This window comes from Rhineura floridana, chromosome 2 (genome assembly GCF_030035675.1).
Source record: "Rhineura floridana isolate rRhiFlo1 chromosome 2, rRhiFlo1.hap2, whole genome shotgun sequence".
Taxonomy (NCBI): Eukaryota; Metazoa; Chordata; class Lepidosauria; order Squamata; family Rhineuridae; genus Rhineura; species Rhineura floridana.
The window spans coordinates 81722547-81749955 of NC_084481.1; the positions used below are offsets into that span (position 1 = coordinate 81722547).

The window sequence follows — 27409 nt, forward strand, 5'->3', positions numbered from 1 at the left end:
CAAAAGAGTGTCTATAACAATCAAGGCCATAAAAACAGATTCAATAATGTTTCGGTGCCATCTGAGAAAATTAAATAGACTCTCCAGATGCTTGCCGGGATCAACTGGTCTTTACTGATCTCTTCAACATTAATGCAACATAGCCTGCTAAACCTTTCTGGTCATGGCATTTCTCTAAGGGGATTTCTATAAGTCCCTTTTTATTGACATGTCTTGTGTGGGTTTTTTAATGATACAAGTAATGATTGGCTGTGTTCATGCATTTGCAGCTAATCCATATCATAACGTTTAATTTTGAGTTAAAACATGGCATCTGACGATGGAGCAAAGGAAGAGCATCCGCCCAATAAATAATAAACTGATCTAGCTTATTTAGTTCTGCAGCAATAATACATGTTTGCTAAGGCTCCAGTTTTGTCCAGAACTGTAGTACCTATGTAAGTATGGCTGCAAAACAAATGCCACTAGGGAAAATCTCTAAGTAGAGCTATGTTGCTAAAATAGCCACAGTCTTCCTCTGCACATGTATTCTTCCCTGTGTCGTGGACATTGAAACCACATATGTGAAACCACTCCGAATTAAACTTTTTCTGAAAAACAGTGCATTTTTTCTGTTTCTGAGGCTCTTGGTTTACCTGGGGAGGGGGGGATCATGACTTGAGATTTTTCAGGGATGTGTTGGGGACTTCTAAGGGTTCTTTTTTTTGCTTGGAGCCTCTCCTTTTCTCCACGGGGAAGATAACCAGAAACCGGAAAGTCACTGAGCCAGATGATGTTCTTGTGTTCAGTGGCACTTCACGAATATTCAAATAGTATCAGTGAGAAACTGTGCGTGGGGTAAAAGATTATTCTACTTTAGTAGGAGTGTTACAATCTGTTACTTTGGAATTGCTCTTTGTCTAAGTATTGTGCCCAAAACCAATTAATGCTAACCTACTGAATAATTTCAGTGAATTTATCCTTCGTTTCTTTCTCATTCCCTACTTATGCTTTTCTTGTCTGGTGTATCTTGTGCCGTTTTGAGTCAGAAACTGTCACATTTAAGTAAAATAATTTACTTGGCATAGTACTATGAGCAGTTGGAGTGGGACATATGACAGTTGGGGAGTTTCCATATTATAAATGATTGATGATTATAATCGTACATCAGAATCTCAGATTCTCTCATCTGTCTATCTTGTATGTTGTACCATTAGTTTGCACAGAGCTTTAAAAAGCAAAGGCTTAGGACCACTGTAACGTGTTGGTAGGCTCATGTGTTTTTTGAATTGGGTCTTTCAGCACCTGCCTGTAGCACTTTATCTGCTGCGCTACCAGGACTGCGTTTTCTTGCATGAATCTTCGGAGACTGAGCTCCATTCCTCAAGGTTTCAGTTTGTACAGCTTGAGGATGTTGACAAGATCCTTGGACTGGTGCGGGCGACCACATCTGTGCTGGACCCTTGCCCCTCTTGGCTGGTGAAAGCTGGCAGGACCGGAACCGCTGGCTGGGCCAAGGAGATAATAAACGCCTCTCTGAGAGAGGGAGTGGTCCCTGACTGCCTAAAAGAGGCAGTTGTGAGACTGCTCCTGAAGAAACCCTCTTTGGACCCAGATAACCTGAACAATTATAGACCTGTGGCGAATGTTCCGTTCCTGGGCAAGGTGCTAGAACGGGTGGTTGCCGGCCAGCTCCAGGGGCTCTTGGATGACACTGATTATCTTGATCCATTTCAATCCGGTTTCAGGCCCGGTTTTGGCACCGAAACAGCCTTGGTCGCCCTGTATGATGACCTTTGTCGGGAGAGGGACAGGGGGAGTGTGACTCTCCTTGATCTCTCAGCTGCTTTTGATACCATCGACCATGGTATCCTTCTGGGAAGACTCACGGAGTTGGGAGTTGGGGGTACTGCTTGGCAGTGGCTCCGCTCCTACTTGGTGGGTCGCCACCAGAAGGTAGTGCTTGGGGAACACTGCTCGATGCCCTGGACTCTCCATTGTGGAGTCCCGCAGGGATCGGTACTGTCCCCCATGCTTTTCAACATCTACATGAAGCCGCTGGGTGCGGTCATCAAGAGTTTTGGGGTGTGTTGCCATCAGTACGCTGATGACACGCAGCTCTATTTCTCCTTTTCATCCTCTTCAGGTGAGGCTGTTAACGTGCTAAACCGCTGCCTGGCCGCGATAATGGACTGGATGGGAGCTAACAGACTGAAGCTCAATCCAGACAAGACCGAGACGCTGTTGGTGAGTGCCTTCTCTGCCCAGATGGAGGATGTTCATCCTGTTCTTGATGGGGTTACACTCCCCTTGAAGGAACAGGTGCGTAGCTTGGGGGTTCTTTTTGATCCTTCCTTGTCACTTGAGGCCCAGGTGGCCTCGGTGGCACAGAATGCTTTCTACCATCTTCGCCTGGTAGCCCAGCTACGTCCCTATCTGGACAGTGACGACCTCGCCTCAGTTGTTCATGCTCTGGTAACTTCTAGACTGGACTACTGCAATGCGCTCTACGTTGGGCTGCCCTTGAAGACTGTTCGGAAACTACAGCTAGTCCAGAATGCAGCGGCCAGATTGCTGACGCAGACCAGAAGGTCCGCTCATATAACACCTGTTCTGGCCCGTCTGCACTGGCTTCCTGTTTGTTTCCGGGCTAGATTCAAAGTGCTGGTTTTGACCTATAAAGCCCTACACGGCATGGGACCGCAATACCTGGTGGACCGCCTCTCCCAGTATGAACCTACCCGGACACTGCGCTCAACATCTAAGGCCCTCCTCTGAGTGCCATCCCATCGAGAAGCTCAGAGGGTGGTGACTAGAACCAGGGCCTTTTCTGTGGTGGCCCCCGAACTGTGGAACAGCCTCCCTGATGAGGTGCGCCTGGCGCCGACGCTACTATCTTTTCGGCGCCAGGTGAAAACCTTTTTATACTCCCAGGTATTTTCATCATTATTTGTATTTTTGGATGTTGTTTGGTTCTTTTACTGTTTGTTTGTTTTGTTTTCTTGATTTATTGTATTTATTGTATTTATATATTGCTTGTTTTTTATCTTTTTGTACACCGCCCAGAGAGCCTTCAGGCTTAGGGCGGTATATAAATAAAATAAAATAAATAAATAAATAAATAAAGGATGCTGCCCAGGCTGTAATGCAAGTGTTGCCGTTTGACTGAGCACTCTGTCAGCTGTTCCCCAAGGGCCAATCTAATTCCATCAGGCCCTAAAGTAGTGCTGGAGAATTTGTTTCCCTCCAGACGTTTTAGAACGCCATCTTACATCGATCCCGGCCAGGGATGATGGGAGTTATACTTAAACAATATCTGGAGAACCACAGGTCAGTCATCTGGGACTTGAGAGAAAAGTCTACCTGCTAGAGGTAGCTGCTGCCTCCTTTCCCTGCAATACTGCATTTGGAACATGATTTCACATCCATGTTGGGTTCCTCGTCTACCTGCTGCTTCTAGCCTTCTTGAGCTTTGGTCGCTGCTTTTGGAATTTGACTTTCTGCTTGCCTTGGATTACGCTACATATCCCTGACCCTTCTGAGCTTTGATTGCATATTCTTTGTTGGCCCTGGGATGAACGGCTGTAGAGGAAGACCTTCAGTAGTCCTTCTTTTCCTGATGTCATTCTAGAGAAACAAAAGCTGAAAGTATATGGTTCCAGAATTAAAAGCAGGTTGCATGTTGCAGGCTGTAGTTGAAAGATAGACCTTGGCTCTGCAAAGATTGAAGGTGACTGTTGTAGGATTTATTATTGTCATGCATTCTAATGGGGCTGTGTTTGGAAACTTCAGCTGCTGCAGAGAGCAACCAGCCACCTTTTTAGGAAGTGTATAGTCCACAAAACCAATGCTTGTTAATTGACACTGACTATCAATTTTTGCTCCCAGGCATAATTCAGGGTCATTATTTTTAAAGCTTAATTTTTTTCAGTGCAATGCAGTGCAAAGTGGGGCTTCACCCTTATCAGCCACCGTGCTTTGTGGGATCTGTGGGAGGAAGAGTTGCCCTAGATTCCTAATGATGGTACTCTAAAACTGCTACCTATCTGTGGACAATGATGGATTCTACTCTGTGCCATCTATTTTGCATAAGTTGTTTTAAATGTAATTTTATTTAGGTTCATATTGTACTGTTTTTTTGCTCTGAGCACCCTGTAGTAAGTAAAGCACCTGAGAAATAAAACACAGCTATAGACACACACAAAATCAAGACAGTTTTTCTGCACTCCAGGTTTGGTGCTTCAGAACCAAATCAAAACAGTCAGCAGAATCATGTGGTACGTCCCTCCAGAGACTGAACTACTTAAAATGCAGGCAGATTTTTTTTTGTTTCAAGGTCCCCCTTGTAAAGAAACCAAAACAAAACCTGTGCACAGAAAAATAGCACACTGGGGACAAGCCTAGGTTAGAACCCTTTTTTTTTGGCCAAGCAAATTTCCTGCAGAAAACTTATAGTGTGGCTCATCATTCAGATATATAGTACACCCCCTGCCTCTGCACTTAATGCTCTGTTCTCTGGGCACAATCTCACTTAGAGGCTCAGTGGAAACTGAGCAGCAATACAGGCTATGCTTGCTCCTTGAATGGTCATTAGAGAGTTTAACATTTTTCTCAGATTTGTTTATTCCTTAAGATTATTTGCCAAATGCTTTGAATCACCATTGAGAATGCGATGAAATTCTAAATGAGCTGTGTTTGGTTGAGTTGGATTGAATACAAAGGTCACATATGTTTCTCTTTCCTGCGTAGAGGAAGATAACTCTCTAAGAATTAGATGTTGAAAATGAATGTGCATGTTAACTAATTTGAATTTTTTCTGCAGAACATCCCACAGCATGTAACTGTAGTTTGTTATGTGTGTTAGAAACTTTCCAGCAAGTAGCTTGTTTCCTGAAAGCTAGAACAGCAAAGCTTCAGAATAGGTAGAGCTTGTTTCTTAAGGTCTGTTCTGCACAGTCATTCAGAGAAGAATCCCTGAATGTGTTTTATATTAGAGACGGGGAACCTGTGGCTCTCCAGATGATGTTTGACTTCAACTCCCATTAGCCCCAGCCAGTATGGCCAATGACCAAGGATGATGGGAGGTGTAGCCCAACAACATCTGGAGGGCCACAGGGTCCACATCCGTAATGTATATGTTTAAGTGATGAATCAACAGTCTGCAGTTAGCAAGATAGACTCTTGCATCCTAGGAAATTTATTAGGTAGGGTTGTGGAATACATATTTCCATAGAGAAACACAGTGGCTCAAGGTCTGGGAGGGTTCATATAGGCAGGGATTGTCATCTACGATAACGATCTCTAATGAGCACTTAGAGAGGAGAAGGAAGAATGTAGGTGCAGCGATGGTGGAAGGTCTGTAGAAATTTTCATAGCCTGTGAAGTTGCCCTGGGTTGGACATGGATAAAGTCAAAGCAAAATTAATGCAGTATTAAAAAGGGGTGTCTGGAATTTTCTGGAGAAAGAACATTTTCTAGAAACCCACAGATACCTGCTTTTTATTATGTATCTATGATTTATAAATTCCAAGACATTTCCACTGTTTACAAGGAACAGTACCTATTTTCTGGTACTTGTCTCTGGTTAAAAAAAAGCCCCTTTGTCCTTTGAGCAATCTTTTTGGGGTGCTTTATTAAAATATATGTTGTTACATGGATTTGTGCCGTAGAGTTATCGTTCTTTCATGTTCTAACTGTCTTCCCACTCTGAGATTAAACTTCTGACTGGAGTATGGATGCATCTTGGCTATAGACTGTTTTGCATGCATGATCACCAAGACTCTATGTAGTGCATAACCTACCATCCAAAAGTGGCCATTGATGCAAGAGTAGCAATGGTATCAGAATATAAAAATGTGTCTGGTTTAATTTGTTAAATGATGGAGGGGAATGTTGATTAGGTAATATTTGCTACATTTTGACTCTGTTCTGCTACTTTCAGCATTATTTATTTTCATTGTGCTATTCTTTTCTTGCAGGTTGCAATAGGATTAATAGAGAGCATGGATCTCAAAATGACATGCTAGTGATGCAAAGGCAGTGAGTATTTTAAGATCACCAGTGTTCTATTTTTATAGCTGTAATAATACCCTTTCTAGAGCTTGTCTTTTGTTTCCCAATCCTTTGACTTAGGCTTTGTCCAGATGGTAGTTTATTCCACAGGTGATTTACTGTTACAGCATGAAACTTGACAGAGTAGAAAAGCACTCCAAGTAAGATTTCAATAGAGATGTGAAGGCCCAGAAAAAAAACCTGAATTTTTTTGTAGAAAGAATGCCTCCGCCCTCTCAATTTTTTCTGGTATTTTTCTGGCCCTTCACATCTCTAGTTTCTACCTCCTAGGGGACGAAGAGGGGTTGAGCTAAAGCTTGTGTTTTTGTACTGTGTCACTCATACACATTCTCCTAGAGACCTTGGTCTGCTATCATGTGAATTAAGAAGGATTAGCACAGAAATCTGTACAGTCTCCATTTAGTTTATGGATGTCTCACATGCTGATTCATTGTCAGGGACAGCCCAAGGCTTTTTGCTGCCTGAGGTAGACAAGATCACTTCCTTCCCCCGTCCAAATATTCTGCATACAGAAGTTGACTGGACTGGCTGTTGAATCTTACTTCAGTACTGGCAGTGGGATCATGTCTTCCATGACACCTGAGGACAGCAGGCTGGTTAAGGGGGTGCAGATCAGACTGTGTAGCATACAGACCTCTACCCTCCAACAGAAGGGTATGGCCAGGGGAATAAGAAGGATATGGCCAGGTGGCAGACCTCACCTCACTCTGCCTAATTGTAGGGCTGGCCCTGTTCATTGAGTCTAGCACCTCCCCACCCACCCCCTTCAGCAATCTTGCACACCATTGAAAGGCTGTATTTGCAACCAATTATAGGTGATGGAATTTTCATTTGGCTACATGATATCTACAAATGATGTGTGTAGTCATGAGATCAATTCATCTAAAAGATCCACTCATGGTTACTAATTGAATGTTGAGGACTCAAATAATTAAATCAGTTGTATACCGGCTGAACATCAGACATGCTTTCTCTAAGTCTCTGGTAGATGTATTATTGCTCACTGTGTTTTCCTGTTTCCCCTCTACCTACTGCCTCCTCCTTCTGTCTGACTTCTCCTTTTCTTGATTGTCATCCCTTTCCCACCTCTGAATCAACTCACTGATCCCATTTCTCGGTTTCCTTCACCCTCATCTTTTCTCTGATATTCCCCTCATTCCACTTGCTTTTCTGTTCACTCTTTCTTAGGCTGTCTTACCCAGCTGAGCGTGAGGATCAGAACCAATGGAACCCATGTGCCCAGGCTATTTGTGACATTGTACAATAGAAAGTTCTCCCTCTCTCCTCACCTCCGTGCACCCCCTAAACTATTCTAACCCCCCACAGCAGTTTTGGGCATGGTACAGGGTGCATGTGGGGAGGAGAGAGGGGAATTTCCATTGCACTAATGCTAATCCTTGTGATAGTATAAGAATTTAGTTGAATAGCACCCATAAGAACAACTAAAAGTAGAGACACACTTACTGTTGTGCCAGTTCCAGTGTGTCTCTACCTCTCTTTTCTCAAAACAGGATACACAATGCTAGTTAACCTCCATCCCTTTTTACTCTTAAAACCTTGACAGATCAGCTCCACTGTTTTTGTTGTTTTAAATTCAGTTTCAGGGAGGTTACACAACTGATTGGTAGATCAACCCCTTTGTCTTCCAGGTGTGGCCAATGGAAATGCTTTGCTGCAAGCTCAGGCAGCAACAGTTATTGGCTCAACACTTTTCTGTGGGCAGTCCTGAAAGATCTGAAGGCAGCGGTGCCCACAGCCTTAGCCAATGATAGCAATGTGACTCATTCCCATCCACCTGCCCAGGTTGTTTTTGACATCAGAGCAACTCAATCACTTGCAGAAGGATGATTCACCAGTACAGTATAGGTTGAGCGGGATTGCTTAATTTTGCAATTGATATCAAGTGCTTCATGAAGGCAGGAAGGGTATGTTGAAGATCAAGGATATCTCAGTGGCTTTCTACAGTTATGGACCATCCTTGGAATCTTAACTAATCCAAAGCTTGGGTATATTTATGAAACATTGTAAGACCTTGACATTTGGATTGGGTTTTAAGTGATGATGTTTGCATTTCTCATTGGTTTGATAGGTTTTAATTAATTTTACATACTTAATTTGTTTTTAACCTACCCTTAGCTTTTGGAATGTAGGTGGGGCTATCCATTTAGGTATGCAATTAATAAATAACTACCTCTCCAATTTAAATGCATGAATTAAGTAGTTGATTATATATTTTGGTCAGTTGGTCCTCCAGTGTGTTTTATTGTGCTGCTTACTTAATGTACTCATTGAATCTCTATTTAGTTCAGTCAGGAACTCAGTATAGTCAATATCTTTTAATGAAAAACCCATCGATTCCACCTTTTATTCAGACCCAGTTGATGACTTTCATCAGGCACTCTAAGATAACTCAATCTCTATTCCATTGAAAATTGTGCTTTAATCAGTGGATGAGACCATTTTGCTTAAGGGAGAGTGTATATGGGAAAAGTCAAATGGAAAGTACACAATAGGGGGGAAATTGGAAATACAAAGAATATTGTAATTAAACCCTTTTGCCAGCATATGAGAAACAATTGCAGACAAGTAACTTTATTTGATATGTGGAACCGTAGAACATCCACATTGAGGGCCTTTTTTCCATAAATTTGGGGGAAACTGAAAATATCCACATCCCTCCTACAAACTAAATGTGTGATTGACTATTAGTTCACTAATATCTGGACAGAATATGGAGAAACCGATAGGTTCCCCATCAGAAAGGGTGTGAGACAGGGGTGTATTTGTTTAATCTATACACAGAACATATCATGGAAAGCAGGATTGGATCAAGATGAAGGAGGTGTGAAAACTGGAGGGAGAAATATCAATAGTTTAAGATATGCAGACGATACCATACTACTAGCAGAAACCAGTAATGATTTGAAACGAGTGTTGATGAAAGTTAAAGAGGAAAGCACAAAAGCAGGACTACAGCTGAACGTCAGAAAGACTAATGTAATGACAACAGAAGATTTATGTAGCTTTAAAGTTGACAATGAGGACATTGAACTTGTCAAGGATTATCACTACCTTGGCACAGTCATTAACCAAAATGGAGACCATAGTCAAGAAATCAGAAGAAGGCTAGGACTGGGTAGGGCAGCTGTGAGAGAACTAGAAAAGGTCCTCAAATGCAAAGATGTATCACTGAACACTAAAGTCAGGATCATTCAGACCATGGTATTCCCAATCTCTATGTATGGATGTGAAAGTTGGACAGTGAAAAAAGCAGATATGAGAAAAATCCACTCATTTGAAATGTGATGTTGGAGGAGAGCTTTGCAGATACCATGGACCGCGAAAAAGACAAATAATTGGGTGTCAGAACAAATTAAACCAGAACTATCACTAGAAGCTAAAATGATGAAACTGAGGTTATCATATTTTGGACACATCATGAGAAGACATGATTCACTAGAAAATACAATAATGCTGGGAAAACAGAAGGGAGTAGAAAAAGAGGAAGGCCAAACAAGAGATGGATTGATTCCATAAAGGAAGCCACAGGCCTGAACTTACAAGATCTGAACAGGGTGGTTCATGACAGATGCTACTGGAGGTCACTCATTCATAGGGTTGCCAAAAGTTGTATTTGACTTGAAGGCACTTAACAACAACAACAATATCTGGAGAGTTGTAACTAACCTACAACGCCCATCTGAAAATTTTTATACCACCAGTAAGAATTCTTAGAATCTATTAAACTTGAAAGGTCAGCTCTATACTATTTGGTATTTAGGATCAATTTTTATGAGGTGCTAAAGGTTCGGATGAATTAAGACTACCCAGTATTTTCCAAGATGTACTTTTTAAACAAGAATCAGGGAAATCCTTTGCTTGTAGGTAAGCTTATCCTTTGGCTTTCCTACATTTTAGTGTTGACGCATGTTATACGTACATTTGAACAACATCATTATCTACTTGTGTAGCCATACTTTTTTTTAAAACAAAACAAAACTGAAGTACATGTTGAAATCCTGATGATTACCATTACGAATTTTTGTAGAAATTGTGCAAAACTTGCTTTGTGGGAAAATGCAGTTGCAGTGCACAAATGTATACTTTTTAGGGGGATTCTTTCAAAAAAGGGAGAGAATTGGTTGTGCATCCATGCATCCTTAGGCACTATCCTATTATCCCAGAATAAACAAATAGAATCAAAAAGGAGTTTTTCTGATACTGAAGTATTAGAAGGATCTTGCAATCACTGCACTCAGAATTGCACGAGTAAACTCCTTTGCTGGCTGTTGTGGACATAGATGACAGCAAGCATTTCCCCCCCTTTTAAATTATGCAGCTGGTGGCTGAGCCAAAATTGGGAGATTCCTTTTCACAAGACATTTCACGTACACCTCTATGAAAAAGCACACTCCATCTTTCATGGGGCATGCAAACAGGTGAAAATATTCACCTGCTTTAGAGTGGCAAATGGTGCCCTTAAAAAAAAGTCTTAAGATTTTAATCATGTTGTGATCTGCTACTTCACAATATTTGGTAATTTAGAAACAAGTGAATTCACATAGGCATGTTCAGGGTCATATTCAATTAAATTCATGTACCTAGTACAATAGATTCCACCACCACCCCGCGCACCCTGCACCATCCCCAAAACTTCTCCAAAGGGCTGATGAAACCCACAGAACATATTTAGGGGGTGTGCAGTGGGAGGAGAGGGGGAGAGTGTTCCGTTGTGCAAGGATAAATATTTGCGCTGATGGAGCGTTCATCTTAGCACTGTGTTGAATACAGCCCGTAGTCTTTTGACAGCCTGTAGTCTTTTTTCTATAATTATCTTTTATTTTATTTTTCAGGATATACAGAAAAATGAATAGTTAATCAACAAACATGGAGTACATTGTATATACAAATGATGTTGATAATCCAATCTTGTGTCCAAACCTTAATAAAAACAAAATGGAATTTTATAATTATTTTTCACTCATTGACTTTATTCTCTCTGTCGTTCTATAAGTTTCTCTGTGTTAGTGTGAAAGATAGTCCCTCTCCATAGCGAGACGGGGGATAACGGGGGAGAGAAAACTGGTAGACTTTTGTTAATATAAACTATGAACGGGTACCACACCTCGTCAAATTTGTCTGTTTTTGCTATGCCGCGAACTTTTCTATCATGTCGTATTAGTTTTTCGGAAAGTGCTATTTCCCATACTCTGACCCGTTCTGTTGAAAGGTTGTCTGCTAATTTCCATTGCGGGCTGCCGCTAGCAACAGAATAGCCAGGTCTTTGTGCACAATGGGTATGTTCAAATGTCCTGTGTACAACGCCAAGGCCGCATCCAGAGCTAGCAATTGCCCTGTAATATCCGAGATTTCCCCAAAAACCACATTCCAGAACTTCATTACTGGTTTACAGTTCCACCACATGTGGCAAAATGAGCCCACAACTTCACACTCTCTCCAACATAGAGAGGATAGAGATTTATTGATGTGGTATAATTTTAAAAGCATCCAATGCCATTGGAGAAGTATTTTGAGAGCTGTTTCTTGGATTCTAGCTGAGGCAGTTTTTATAGGAGGTTTAGACCATAGTTGATTCCACTGCTGCTCATCCATGCCTACCCCTAGCTCTTCCTTCCATTTCATCTTAAGACCTAAAGTGTTATCCATTGTGGCTGCTATAAGAATTTTATATATTGAAGCTGCTACACCTTTTGTCTCTGCAGCTGAGCTCATACACATTTTCTCAAATGCTGTAAGTGTGTGTTTAGTGTCGGCTCTTTTCCCTAATTTGTGTGCTAATGAACGAACCTGGGCTACTTGCATCCAGTTATAGGATGTCTGTCTCAGTTTTCTGCGCAATGAGACCTCTGGTATGGGTTGGCCTTTTACAATTAGATCCTGAATCCTATATAAGCCTTTCTCTTCCCATCCTTTCTATTGAGCATATTTGTCTTTATCCCTGAATTCAGGAAGGTCCAGAAAGGGGGTGAGAGGAGAAAGGCTGGGTGCTAATGTTTTTCCCCAAAGTTTCCATACCAAAAAGGTTGCCTGTAGGAAAGGGTTAGAAATCTGTTTAAGTTGTGGCCATGATGGGAATAGAAATGGCCATGCTCGAATTGAGGGTGCCGTTCACTCCGCCTCCATGGCTACCCACACTGTATCTTCGGAATTCCTAACAATATGCAGAAGCTGTTTGAATTGGAAAGCATTATAATATAGTTTTAGATTAGGTACCCCCAGGCCTCTCATGTTTCTGGATCTGTATCTGGTCATTGCACTTGTTCTATTGTATTTGTCCTGTGCAATAAATTTTTCTAGTATTTTCTGCCATTTGCCAAACCACTGTTTAGGTAATGAAATCGGGAATACCTGGAAAAGAAACAATAATTTAGGTAAAATGACCATTTTGATGGTGGCTATCCTGCCCATCCAGGACAATTTCAGGTGCTGCCAACCCATCAGTTCTTTGACTAATGTCTTTGTAACTTTGTTGAAGTTGCGTCTCCTAAGTTGATTAAGATCTTTCGATATCAATACTCCCAGACAGCGGAAACCTCCATGGCTTAATCGAAAGCCTGAGTTTGTGCTTAACCAATTTTGTTCAGCCAGTGACATATGAAAGCATAACATTACTGATTTTGAGTAATTGATCTCCAAGCCTGCAACATTGCGATACTCTTCTAGAGCCTCTTTTATAAAGGGGATTGCCCTATCCCCATTCTTAAGCATTAATAACACATCATCAGCAAATAAGTTAACAGTATGAACTTTGCCTCCATCATGGATGCCTTCTATCCCTGAGTTAAACCTTACCCCTTGTGCTAAGGCTTCTACAGTGAGGGCAAATACTAATGGGGATAGAGGGCATCCTTGTTTAGTTCCCCTTCCCAATTCTATACGGATATATTCTAGACCATTTGTGCATATTATTGCTGATGATTTTGAATATAGTTGGTCAATCAGATGTGAAAACGCTTTTCCGAAGTTCATCTTATGCAACAACCTTTTTAGGAACCCCCATTCCACCCTATCAAAGGCTTTAAATGCATCAAGAGATACCAAAGCTGCAGAAAGTTTGTTAGTATTGATAACATGTATAATATTCAGGACCTTGCATATTGAATCTGCAATATTACGTCTTGGCATAAACCCAGATTGATTTGGGGATATAACTTGTCTGATAAATACATTCAGTCGCTTAGCCATTATTGAAGTTAACAATTTGGTGTCTTGATTTACAAGTGCTATGGGGCAATAGGAGTTCAGTGACTGAGGATCTCTGTCAGGCTTTAGTAGTACTATTATTTTTGAGTTATGCCAAGTGTCAGGTATTGTTCCCCCCGACAGGATGCTATTAAATAGTTGAGTCAGCCAGGGAGCAAGATCCGCTTTAAATGCCTTATAGAAGTTGCTAGTGAATCCATCATCGCCTGGAGCTTTGTCATTTTTCAGATTCTTGATAGCATCGATGACTTCTTCAGTTGTCACTGGTTGATTCAAATACGACATCTGATCTGGAGAGAGATTTTTCAATTCTATTTGTGCCAGATACTCCTCTATTTTGTGGTCATCTGGTTTGTCTGCTGTGTATAGTTTCGATTAATATGTTGCAAATTCCTCATTAATTTTCCTGTAGTCTAGAAGCAAAGATCCATTTTCATTTTTAATTCCTGGGATGAGATTTCGAGATCGTTGCTTTTTAAGGGCATGAGCTAGTAGTTTTGAACCCTTGTCACTGAATTCATAATATTGTCTTTTTGTATAAGCCATTGCCACATGTGCTTTTTCTGTTTCCAGGGATTGAAGTTCTCTTTGTTTAGTATTCAATGTTTGGCCTATTTTCCTGTCTCCAGACCTTTTAAACTCTTTGTCCAGTTTATCTATATCATCCAGGATACTTTTGACATGTTTTTGACATTCTCTCTTGAGGAAGCTGGCTTCCTTGATGCAATGCCACCTTACAACTGCCTTCATAGCATCCCAAATCACATGCAACCCAACCTCTGCAGTATTGTTTTCTTAGAAGTAATGATGAATGGTTTCCTTCATGTTGGAGCTGAAGTTTTCATTAGTGAGTAAAGTGGGGTTGAATTTCCATGAGGTAGTCTGCCTAAAGGTAGACTTTTTGTACAGTGTAAGTGATATTGGAGTGTGGTCCAATACAGTTTTTACTCCTATTTCAGCCTCAATTACTCTCTCCCGTGCCTCTTTATTGATGAAAATGTGATCCAGTCTTGAATGTGAATGAAACCTGTGGGAGTAGAAAGTGTAATCTCTTTCTGAAGGATAAAGCAATCTCCAAGGGTCCAGCAGGTTGTGGGATGTAAATAGGTCTGATATGCCTGTATCGTTGTTGCGCTCCCTTTGTTTACTGTTGCTGCAATCCAGCCTGCTATTGAGACAGCTGTTAATGTCTCCCCCAATGATGACTGGGCCATGGGCAAAGTTCTCTATAGTCTGTAGTGTTAGATAGGTCAGTTGTCCTTTATTGGGAGCATATATGGAACAGAAAGTTAGTTGCTGTCCTTCAGTCATACCATTTACTATTACATAGCAACCATTTGGGTCCGATAAACTATCTCTCACCACTAGGGGGCACTTTTTAGCCACCAGGATGGCCACCCCCCTAGCTTTTGAAGTTCCTGCGGCACAAACCTGCTCACCTATCCAGCCCCCTTTCAGAAGTTTGCCCTGAAACCTTTTATCCTGGTGAGTCTCTTGGAGGCAAATTATATCTGGAAGTTCGCGTTTGAGTGCTGTTACTACTGTAGCGCATTTGACAGGGGATCCCAAGCCGTTGAGAGAGAGTATCTTTAGTGTACTAATCCTCATAATACTGAGAAGGGAGAGTGAGAGTGTTCAAACGTGGTTTTGTTTTTTTGATACCAGAGAGATGGTGCCTTGCCTGTACTCCGAACTTTATACCCCGCATGGGGAAGAAACTAAACAGAACAGAAACAACAAACAAAATGGCGAGGGCAGTCTGTAATTAGTTGACCACTATGAGACAGCACCGAGAATTGCCTCAACCCGCTGGGGTGGTGGTGGGATAGCGGGGACCATACTTACACATAGGTCCTCTCCCTTCACGGACCGGTGAAAGAGATGTGGCCATGATAGCCTATATAATTCACTCAATTAACCCTGCGTGCTTGTGTGTAGATCAGAATCGGGTGCAGGTATGGATAGGTGCACTCAACCATCAGAGCTTGCCAGAGTAGGATCACTGCTTCTGCTGCTCTCCCCTTCCAACTGTACTATAGTGTCTTTTTGTTTTTTGTTGTTCTTCCTTCTTTTACTCTTTTTACATTCCCATGGAGTATTCCCTTCATCTGAGTCAAAGACTTGTTCGTCCTGCTGTTTATTTTGGCCAGATGAGACGTGGAGATCGCAGAGTAATTTCTCTGCTTGCTTTCCTGTGCTTGCTGTAAAGAATTTCCCTTCGTTGATCACCACTAGCTTAAAGGGAAATCCCCACTGATATCTAATTCCTGCTTCTCGTAGTATATGGTCTAAAGTTTTTCCTCCTACTCAGCATGTTGGGACTAAGATCTTGAAAGATATAAATTATATTGTTATTGTACTTGATTTCCCTAAGATTGCATAGTGCTTTGTAGATTTTCTCCTTTATTTTAAAACACTCAAATTTGATGATTATGTCCGTCAGGTTTAGGGTGAGCTCCCAGTGCCCTGTATGCTCTCTCGATGTCTTCGGCTGAGAGAGTTACTCCCAGATTAAGCATATTAAACCAGTCTGTAATAAACTTGGGCATACCTGCCCCTTCCTCTTTTTCTGGGATCCCTCTCACCCGAATGTTACCTCTTCGGGCTTGATCCTCCTGTCCTGCTACTCTCAGCTCTAATTCTTTAATCGCCATTTTTAGCCTCTCTTAACTTTTCGTTGTGTCTTAAACCTAGATCCATGGCTGCATTAGCCATTTTGGTTATTTCCTTCATTTGTGTTGAAAGGGTTTATAATTTCCCCTCCAGTGGTTGTAGCGCCTTTGCCCAGTCAGTTGAGAGAGCTTTTCTAATTTTATCTATGTAATCATCTGGGCCGTAATCGTTTGACATAGCGCTTGTCTGTTTCCCACGTTTGAGAGCCTTCTGGCCTCCCCGAGCCATGTCAGTTTCACTCTCTGCATCTGACAGGTCTGCAAAGCCTGTGCTAATTTTAGCTTCCGTCCTGAATTTTAGGATTTTTGCTGGGGATCCTTGGGTTGTCTGAGACCTCACCTACCTGATCTTAATGGTTAGAAGAAAATTGCTTACAATTTGCAGGGTTTTACATGTGATATATTTTTCTGTAAATGCGGGAGACTCGGCTCTACGCCTCCATTCTGCCGGTTGGCAAACCAGGCCCCCCCAGCCCGTAGTCTTTTGATGACTGTTACAGCAAATGATGGTTTTTCTTTGTGTTCAACAGCTGTTGCAGATCAAACACAGCTAGAGCTTGTATATCACTTGACATTACCTCGGAAAGCACAATGCTTTTCCGTGGAGAAAGTTCACACTTCAAATGCACATTTAAGTGATGTACATGCATGTGTGAATCAGCTTTTTGTAGCCTTGTTATTAACATCTATGGTGGCTTGGCCATAAATTATCACTCTACCCTCTTTTATGCCCCCCTTCCAGGACCCCAATTTCCCCTCCTGTTTTCAGATGCAACAGGCCAATACAAGGCCTGGGTACCATTAACCACTCAAGATTTTGTTGTTCCTGATCTGTGCATAGTAACATCATTAACACACGCAAATTGCCACACTTCATTGTATTCTCTCCATGGTATGTTAAAAGCCTTTCCCCCTTGGTAAAATTGGCCTATTCTTTTGTAAAATGCGGTGTCCATTGGCAGTTCTTTGGCAAGTAAGACAGCCTGTTTAATGAAAGGGAGAGGGACTTAATGTGGGAAAAGAAATTAAATGTGACAAGTGCAAAGTAAGATATCAGAGAACTGATGACTAAACTCTCCAATAATTTCTGTGGAATTGTGTGTCTGTATGTGCACAAACACACGTGCATGAGTATGTTTAGGTTACTGTTGGAAAATACTTCCATTGGGAACAATTAATGCATTTGCAAGACATTTTGGGAGAAATGTTTTTATAAACCAAGCATTCTTTTAATTTCTAGATTTGTTTTTTTCCCTTTAAAGCTAGTTGTTTAATTTTAAAGTAACTTAGTATACTGTAGCTTAGCCCTATAAATAGCGACTTAGCTTTGTGCTCAGGGGCTGGGCCAGTGCTGGAAAACGTTGTTGCTTTTTTACAATAGTTTTTCAGTTTAATAAGGTGAAACCAATTAGTCAGGAAAGTTGCTGCCAGTGGAATTTTACAAGTACATAAAACTATATTGCTTTTTGTTTATGCCATGTCATCATTTGTCCAAATTCTCCTTTTTCTTTTCCTTGCCACCACATTGATGCTACTCAAGAAAAGTGTTAATCCCCTGAGTTTCTTCTTCCTGGGAAATTGGTTTCCATCCATGAGCTAAAAGAAGTGTATCCCCCCCTTTCCATTACTCTTTAGCTGCAGATGTTTTGAGAACTGTTGGGTAACAAGTGATAACTCAGCCCATCGCCTGTGAGCCCCAAGTGATTTCATGGAGAAATTGGCAAGAGAAGGTTTTCTGAGTTAATCAGCAATGTCACATATACAGGTGTGAGCAAGCAATCACTGTAAAAAGATCAAAGTAGGAGAGAGTTTTGAGTAGCTTAGAGACAATCGAATGCTTCTCAGAAAAGATGGTTAGCTGGAATAGAAATTCTCCCTGATCTGGCTATGGGCCATATACACGTTAAAGCAGACTTCTGCTTGTGTATCCCAGAGCTGGTTGGAGAATTGCTTGTAGCATGTGTGATTCCCCAACCCAATTCAACAGCAAGGAGTATGTGCACATAGCCTTTTTTAAGAAGTGGAAATCCTGCCAACTGGCTTTTTGCGAGGGTGCGTGCTTGTGTGTCTCTGTGTTAAAAAGCCGATTGACAGATTCTAGCTTTAAAGGGCTATGCACAAGACTTTTTTTAAAACCCTAAACCCTTTAATTGAGTGGATTTGTCTTTTTTAATCCTGTTGATTGCTATATTTGCTCCATCTGTTGCTGCTTCGGTGTTGTGTTTTCCTCTTAATTACTATGTTCTCTTCCTGGATTAGTCGTATGGGCGATCCCTGTAAATTAGGGATCATGCAGTGAATGGGATGACATCATGATACTATGTAACTAGCTATGAATTCAGTGCAGGCAAATGAAGTCAATCTGAGGACACTGAAAGGGTAAGGGGTACCTTTCAGCTGCCCAAAATGTTGACGATAAACTGCAAGTCTTTCTGTCTTAACCAGAGGTGTTCCTGCAAAGCCCTGGCTGGTCCACATGCACTTTGTTGAATTGTGACCATGGAGTGTAAAGGGGAAAAGGGATATTGTCCTTATCTTCCTCTTTGCCCACAAACCAAGAGATGTGTCCCAACAAACTGAAAAGTGAAAAGGAAAAAGAATTGGGAACCAGAAAAACAGTAAAAACTGCCAATAATGAAGGTGTGGATCCTTCATAGAAAATTATTTTCAAGAGAAATATATACCACTATCACAGCTAATTAATCAAGAGTAAATATAATCAATATATACAACAACTGTTGGGGTAAAATATCACAAATACATAACAAATACAAAAACAGCTTATGAACTGAAATGCCTAAATGTGTGACCATTTCGACATGGTCTTCTTCAGTGGTCAATACATGTATGAACAACTACTACACAGTTCAACATTAAATGTGACAATGTAATTCAAGCACTACCTGGAGATGCCAGGGATTGAATTTGGGACTTTCTGCATGCAAAGCAGATGCTCTATGACTAAGCTTTGACCCTTCCACAAGATACTGCAGTATCTCATGTTGGTGTGAGAATAATCTCCAAGAAACGACTCTATTTAAAGGTGCATCATAGTATTTATGTTCTCCCTTTTTATGCCATTGAATGTACATGCAAATCTGTTGCTTGATATTGAAGAGATGCAGCCACTTCTATGGTCCCTATAGCTGGCAATGACTTCCATAAATAATTAAAAGTGATGTTATGCATCCAGTAAGATTCCACAATGGAAACATTGTGATGTTAAGTACTAATGCATGATTTAATTCCATTACGATGTATGTCAAACAATGTTGCATGGGGCCAAGATGGTAAATTGGGGAATGTGCACCACTGGGTTGCATGCACTAACTTAAAACAAATTGGAAAGCCTCTTCCCCCCCTTCCAAAGCCAAACAAGACATGATTTTTGTAATTGACCAAAATGAACATGAAAATGGCTAAATATTCCTCCTGCTGGGAGGAAGGGCAGGATATAGATCAAATGATAAATAAATAAATAAATAAAATAATTCTGACTCAGCCCTGAAGTTATAGCCTTGATGGAGAGGCTTTTTTGGACTTCAAAGCCTATAACTAACAAGCCTTGGCCATTGACTCCTTCATTGTTCTGGCTGCTGCTTATGACTCTAATGCATCCCAGCATCTAAGATATCACTGCTCAGTAATTCTATGAACATATTTTCATCAGTTTGCAAAACTATGTTTTATATTTCCATTAATACCAGGGGCTTCATTTTAATGCTCCAGTTTTCAGGAGCTGCTTCAAGTAATGGGATCTTTTCTTGGGTAATGTTGTAAATAATTAGAATAGTTCTCTCTTGTAAAAGTGAAACCAGAATATTTCAGCTATGACTCAGTGCTAATGTTAAAACTGCTGCATCATGAGTCTGCTTGAAGTTGTTTATGAATATACAGTGCTTTGGAAAAGTAATCAGACCCCTGACCAGTGCTCTCATATTACTGAATTACAAATGGTACGTTGTAATTTCTTTCTTTATATTTTATTTTGAAACATTGAAACTCAAAATCAGTTATTGCAAGGTGCTTAGGTGACATTGGTTTTATGTTGGGAAATGTTCGTAAGAAACATAAAAAACTGAAACATGTCGGTTGCATAAGTATTCAACCTCCACACATTAATATTTGGTAGAGCCACCTTCGCTGCAATAACAGCTTTAAATCTTTTGGGGCAGTTATGTACCAGCTTTGCACACAGTGTCGGAGGGAATTTGGCCCATTCTTCTTGGCAGAATCACTCCAGGTTGTTCAGGTTGGTTGGATGTTGCTTGCGGACTGCAATTTTCAAAGAGTGCCACAGATTCTCAACGGGATTGACATCAGGATTTTGACTGGGCCACTGTAGGACATTCACCTTTTTGTTCTTGAGCCATTCCAATGTTGCTTTGGCCTTGTGCTTGAGATCATTGTCCTGCTGAAAAGTGAATTTCCTCCCAGGCTTCAGTTTCTTAGCGGACTGAAGCATGTTCTCTTGCAGTATTTCCTTGTATTTTCCTCCATTTATTCTTCCTTCAGTGTTAACAAGATGCCCAGTCCCTGCTAATGAGAAGCATCCCCACAGCATGATGCTGCCACCACCATACTTCACTGTAGGGATGGTGTGTCTTGAAGCATGGACAGTGTTAGGTTTGTGCCACACATAGCATTTTGAGTTTTGGCCAAAAAGCTCTACCTTGGTCTCATCTGACCACAAAAGCTTTTTCCATATCGCAGCTGGGGTACTCTCATGCTTTCTGGTAAACTCCAGATGTGCTTTCAGATGCTACTTTTTGAGTAACAGCTTTTTGTTGCCACCCTCCCATACAGGCCAGTGTTATGCAGAGCTCTTGATATGGTTGACTGGTGCACTGCTACTCCACTCCCAGCCACTGAACTCTATTGCTCCTTCAAAGTTATTGTTGGCCTCTTTGTGGCTCCTCTCACAAGTCTCCTTGCTTTAGTGCTGAGTTTTGAGGGACAGCCTTTTCTTGGCAGTGCCTTGATGGTGTGATGCAGCTTCCACCTCCTGCTTATTGATACAACTGTGTTCACTGGGTATCCAAACATTTGGATATTATTTTGTATCCTTTTCCTAATCTATGCATTTGTATTAAATTATCATTGTATTACATTACATTACATCAGAGAGCTTCGGCTATGGGGCGGTATAAAAATTTAATTAAACATAAACATTATCTCTCACTTTTGTAGCATGCTGTTTGGTCTTCATTTTCCTTCAGATCCACAGCCTGACCAATGATCCTTCAACAGTGGGGTTTTTATCCTAACTATGTGACAGCAACTTTAATGGTTTACAGGTGGAGACCAATGGTAAGGTAACTGTGTCCTCGATAGGGCAATTTCTTTCATCTGTGTAAACTGGGAGCTTCCACAGCACAGCACTTATGCAAGCAACATGTTTCAGTTTTTAATGTTTACAATATGCTTACAATAATTGATTTTAAGTTTGTGTTTCAAAATAAAATATACAGAACAAAATTACAATGTACCATTTGTAATTCAGTAATATGAGAGCATTGGTCAGGGGTCTGATTACTTTTGTAAAGCACTGTATTACAGTTCTTCCACACAGAAATGGATTGCCTTCAAGTCAATCCCGACTTATGGCAACCCTATGAATAGGGATTTCATGGTAAACAGTATTCAGAGGGGGTTTACCATTGCCTCCATCTGAGGCTAGTTCTTCCCAACTGGCTAGGGCCTGTTCAGCTTGCCATAGCTGCACAAGCCAGCCCCTTCCTTGTCCACAACTGCCAGCTGGGGGGCAACTGGGCTCCTTGGGACTATGCAGCTTGCCCACGGGTGGCAGGGCACGTAACCCCTGAGCCACTCACCATGGAGGTGATTTTTAGCTGGCCGTTGACACCCAGGAGCCACGAGTGGGGATTTGAAGTCACAGACTCTGGACTCCCAGCCAGGGTCCCCACATAAGGGAGTTGGATTTAAGGAGACTCCATGAGTGTTCAGCAGTTGTGGTTTTGTAAGTACAGGAGCACACATTTTCAGTTGATGTTCCCTTAAGGAAGTTTCAGAATATTATACTTTCCCCCAGCAGGATGCTTTCAGCTGCCCTCCACCTCCAAAACGTATGTGGGGCCGACTAAGTCAGAACAGAAGCTTACCCAAGTTTACTCATTTGTGGCTTGCTTTCAGTTGGCTCTGCCAAGCCTTTCCGTGTTATGTGGATGGTGTCATTAAATTACACAAATATCAATATGGAAATCTACCTAAAATGCTTGTCCTTTCCCTTGTTGCACTGTTAATGTTATCCTCTGACCCAGAAGTAATTCTGTGCTAGTTAATGTTTTTGCAGCGGTCTCTGATACTGAATAGAGGCAAAATTAAGTTCAGTTCACATTTGAAGCCAAATCTATCCACACTTTCTGAAAGAATATGAGAACTGAAACATTGATGTCCTTCAAAATTTGCACCTCCAAATTTTGCAGTACAGTTCTTTAACCAAACAGTGTGTTGCGCGCCTCCCCAATCTCCGAGCGGTGAGATTTCCAGGGTCCCTGCACTTCTTCAGGGTTTGGTTTCCTTTGGGAAGAAGGTCAGCGGAGACTGCGGTGTCTTTATGAAATATGGTTTATTTATTTACACACATTCCAACCTGAGCTCAAGGATGGAGGGGTTCAAGGCATCAGCAGTCCAATATCCAGCTTTTCCAATTGGTTTGCAGGAGGCATCCTAAAGCCAATGGTGCAGAGGGATCGCCTCTCTGCCTGCCTGCAGCCCCAGCCATTCTCTAGAACACACTAAAAACTACAAAACTCTCCTGGGCTCCATGAGGGTGGGGGCGGCTCTCCTGAAGAGTTTCAATGACAAAAGGATCTCCCTGGCCCATTCACCGTTGCTGGGCAACTGACAGACCCATTATCTTACCTGGCCACTCTTCTTGTTTAACAAAGGAGAGACTCATCTGACAAGCAGAATGAGTTCCTCATTTCAGGGCTTAGGATTCCAAATCAGGGGCTGGAAAGGGGACCCACAGGAATCATCCATCCCAACCTCCATGCTCATAACAAGTGTTTACACAAATGCATATATTAGGGGAAGGTATGAATAAAATGAATATATTAGTGAAAATAATATACAATGCATTATATTAGGAGAAATTGCTTGCAAAAATGTCTATTTTAGTCAAAGTTGCATACAAAGTGTGTTTATTAGGAGACATTTGCACTAAAATGCTGAAGAATTTCCATGATAATTTTTTTTAAAATGCAAATTTCTGCAGAAATCTGGAGAACTGAATTTAAGACTGGAAAAATAAGAAACGGAGAGAACCAAAACAGACAGATTCTTCCATCCCTACTTGGCTGCTTAACTACACAGGGAATCAGCATCTTTCAGTATATTGTATCTTGACTTTCCTCCCCCACTGAATTGCACACCATCTCTTACCAAGTGCTGTTTCACACAATGTATAATGTGTGATGGTTACCTTATGAAACAACCACAGGTAGATTTGGGGACGTGGTGATAGTTGACCTTATGTATGTTCCAGCCCATCTCAAGGTCATGGGTTACTACCTCCTGCGTGGAAAATTTTCTAGAATATGAACAGCTGTGACATGGGAGAACTGATAAGGCAGTTGACTGTGGTGAAAAAATGTGGTGCTTTCATCATGTAACTGCCATTGTAAAAGATGATAATGTGAATTCACCCGAGTTGGGAAGAGGTAAATTAGATATTAACTCTCAACAATACAGAAACATGCATAAACTACTTGCCCTCATCTCCCTTCTTGCTTATTTTGTGTCTCTTACAAACATGGAACTGATATTTCAAGACCGTGCGTATGTGTAGGAAAGGTTCCTCTTACTGATACAAAAATAACATGCCCTTATAGTCGAATCTGCCCTGGAGGGCTTTTTTTTAACTGCCCAGGAGTCCATAGCTAGTACTAACTTGAGGGTAATAACACCGTCTCTGGGTTTTGTCATAGAAATTCAATTAAAGGGGATTATAAACACAGTTGTAGGCCTGTTTCATTTACAGTTGCAAATGAAACACAAGGCCACACACTGTTAGTTTATAGAGAAAGGGGTGGTGTGTAATTTTGTGTGACTCTTACTAGAATTACCTGAATGTTCCTTTGTATTGTTAGGCTTTTTATTGAGGAGGGGGGTGGCAGAGAGGGCAACCTGAGGGAATGAATAAATAGGTAGTGGAAAGACGGGAAGCAGAGTATCAGGAAGAAAGCTGTCCCCTACAGTTATTCAATAGGAGACACACTTCTCATGTACACATAATAAACTCCCTGCAGAGGTTTATTCCTCCTTAGACACATCCCCCGACAAGAAAGATTGAAGAGTTTGTTTGTTTGTTTTTCTAACAAAGAGCTTATTCTGTTTCCCAGTCCTGAGTTGCATTCAGTTGTCGCATCCAGTGTATGTGAGAGAGATGGAGAAGCAGTATAACTTTATTCCAGACGGTACAAGCCAACTTTTCCCTCTTCCTTTTAGCATTTTATTCTTCCAGCAGCTAATTCTCCAGATAACATAGGGAACAGGATGAGTAGAAATAGGGGTCACTTCCTTTTTTTTTTTTTTTTACAATAATTTTTATTCAAATTTTCATAAAACATAGAAAACAAAATCATAAAACATTCAAAGACAAAAAACAAAACAAAACAAAAATGATTAAACAAAATAAAATAAAATGCTGACTTCCCATTTGTCACAGATCAAATCAGTTATAGGTCTACAATATATAACAATCCTGTCTCTTAAATCATATTATAAAATCACTTTCCTCCAGTAGTTATCTTAATTAATCATCAAATCTCATAAACATTACTTTATTCTTTCCACAAAAAGTCAGAGAGGTTTCAATTCTTTAAGAAATATATCTATCATTTTTTCTCCAAATAAACATGTCAATTAATCCATCTCGTTAATAATTATAATAATCTTATTGTCATAACCATAGTCCAAATAAACATTTCAATTAATCCATCTCATCAGAATCTGTTAGGTCCAATAATTTCAATAGCCATTATTCCATTACCCCTATTAGTTCCATCTTCCATCTTCAATAGTCCTGTTAAGTCCAGTAATTTCAGTGTCCAATCTTCCATTATCAGTATTCCATAATAATCTTGCTGTTGTAACCATAGTCATATAATAAGAGTCTGATGGGAATTTCCTCTATCCCAAATATTTTCTTGCCATCCATTCTGAATATGTTGCTGAAATACTGTTGTAAAGTCATATCTGTGTTCTTCTTTTTTACAAAATGCACTGGCTCATCTCTTAAGAGTTTTTCCATTGTCACATGGCTGCAGTTAATTCCATAGATTTTCTCTATATCAAGCTCCATCACATCATTCCAGTCCAGAAGATTATCCAAGCCATTGATAACTTTATCTCTAATATCTTCATTAATTTCTTCAGAGATAACGTTAAATTCCAAACAGTAGATTTTATTTCTAAAATCCATAAACTCCAGATCTTTTTCCAATTCCACATTTGTTCCAATCTCCAGGGCTTGTATCTTCCCTTTATTTTTTCTTTTCTCATCTCTGATCTCATTCTCCTCTCTCACAGGATCCCCTATTTCTTTAAGCTCCTGCGTCATTTTGCTCAGTTCAATTTTCAGCTCCTTACTACCCTGTCGCAGGGTTTGTTTCGTTATCTCAATCTCATCCATTATTTTCTGAAACATAGTTACTTCCAGATTCTCAGCCACTTTCTTGATTGCCATTTTTAAAACCACGAAAACAAAGCAAAACAAAAATAAAGAAGAACCACTTCTTATTTCAGCAACAATTGGGTTAATATTCCAGGCTTGATGACATCACAGTATAAACAGAGCAACCTGCCTTATCTCTCTATGTTCAAGAATGCAAAACAAATTTAGTTCCCAGCATCAAAACAGTTAGTGGCGTCGTGAAGAAGCAGATTCGTCGAAATAAAATAGACCAAAAAGAGAATAGTCCCAGACAATATAATATTCCTCGGAATAGAAATCAGGAATAGAAATCCCTCTTCTGTTTATTATCTTTAGAATGCACTTCCAGGACAGCTTTTTGCGACAGAAACAGAGATAAGCTGTTAATTTCGTGAATAACAGAAAAGAGTTATATCTCACCCAGAAGTTGTCCAAAGCCAATCAATCTGACAAATCTCCTTTTGCTGTAACAATTTAAACCAAGTAAAAAAAAATAATAGAAAGAAGGGTGCTTGCCTGTTAGTCCGTTCTCTCTTTAAAGAAAAGATAAACGTATCGCTTAAGCAGATAGAGCTTGTTAGGAAGTCCGTCCGGCATTGTTGGCTGGACCTTATCTCATAAATTAATGAAATCCAGTCCTCCCAACAAAAACAGGCTTTTGAGGTTGATCTCTACGTTTCTCCCTGCCCGGGAGAAATTTCATCAGTCAAAAAAAAAAATGTTCTGACTGATTTATATCTGAATAAGCTTCTTTTGAGGCGGGAGCCCGTCCCAAAAGCAGGCACAAGCGAAGTCACCCTTCCCGGAAGTCCGAAATAGGGGTCACTTCCAAAGCTAGAGAAAAGCTATTTTGACAACAGGAGACTATGCTTCTCCCTCGATGGAAGCTGTTCTCTGAAATCATGAAAGGACTTTTGGGTGTTAAGAACAAAGGGACGTTTTGGTGCTGTGTGACAAGGATTTGCTTGAATTTGTGAAGGAAGAATGAAACATATACACAAGCTTCCCCACACACAGCAAAAACCCAAATCTGGTAGTTATTATTACTGTTGTTATTATCATCAGCAATTTATTAATCACCTTCTACCCAGTCATTGCAAGGTGATGTACAAGAAAAGTAGCAAAAGAATAAAATAAGTTAAAACACAACACAAGCAAAATATTAAATAAACACTAAGTGGAGAGACCGATTCATCCAGCTGGAAATCCTGTCAGTACAAAAATATCTTCAGATGTTTCTGGAAAGTGCAGACAGAGGGTGCCTGTCATAACTGCAGGAATACTGTTCCACAGAACAGGGGCAGTCACCCTGAAAGTCGTGCTTTAAAGCGGCCTTACAAACTACAGTTGGTGTTGTTTTGGTGCAATATCTAAATAGATTAACAATAGTGATGGGTGTTGCTCCACCTCAGGAGACCATTGCATTTGCAGACTAGAAAAAGTTAAAAGCAGGCAATGAGTTTTAAATCTTCTATGTTTGGGAGCTCAAACTATAATTTAGGTTGTAAACTAAGACTTCATTCAGACATGATGATAAACTGTTGTTTAATGTCATGTGAACGAGCTTTGTGTTTGTCAGCTGCCCTTTCCCTTCTCCTTCTCCAGGGCGGCCGTAAGGAAGATATTTGAAGATTTTACTTCATTCACTGCATCCATCCCTCATGTTTGGAATCAGACATTTCTAATCCCATGTTACGGCAAGTTTAGTTTGCCACTTAATCTGAACAGGCAAACTGTGGTTTGCAGACAATCACAAATTATGTCTGTTCTGATGAATCGGCAA

General features: G+C 40.7%; 1 protein-coding gene across 14 annotated transcripts in view; it reads left to right on the forward strand.

The window, feature by feature from the left end:
* The window catches only part of SEMA5B (semaphorin 5B), a 585589-nt gene that overhangs the window by 179398 nt on the left and 378782 nt on the right, over positions 1 to 27409 (forward strand). For 13 of the 14 annotated variants that reach the window (XM_061609103.1, XM_061609095.1, XM_061609094.1 and 10 more), the window contains one exon: positions 5958 to 6018. The exons of the other annotated variant lie outside the window; for it this stretch is intronic. The gene's annotated coding sequence lies outside the window, so the exon portion shown is untranslated. The remainder of the gene's footprint in view (positions 1 to 5957; positions 6019 to 27409) is intronic. 14 annotated transcript variants of the gene reach the window in all.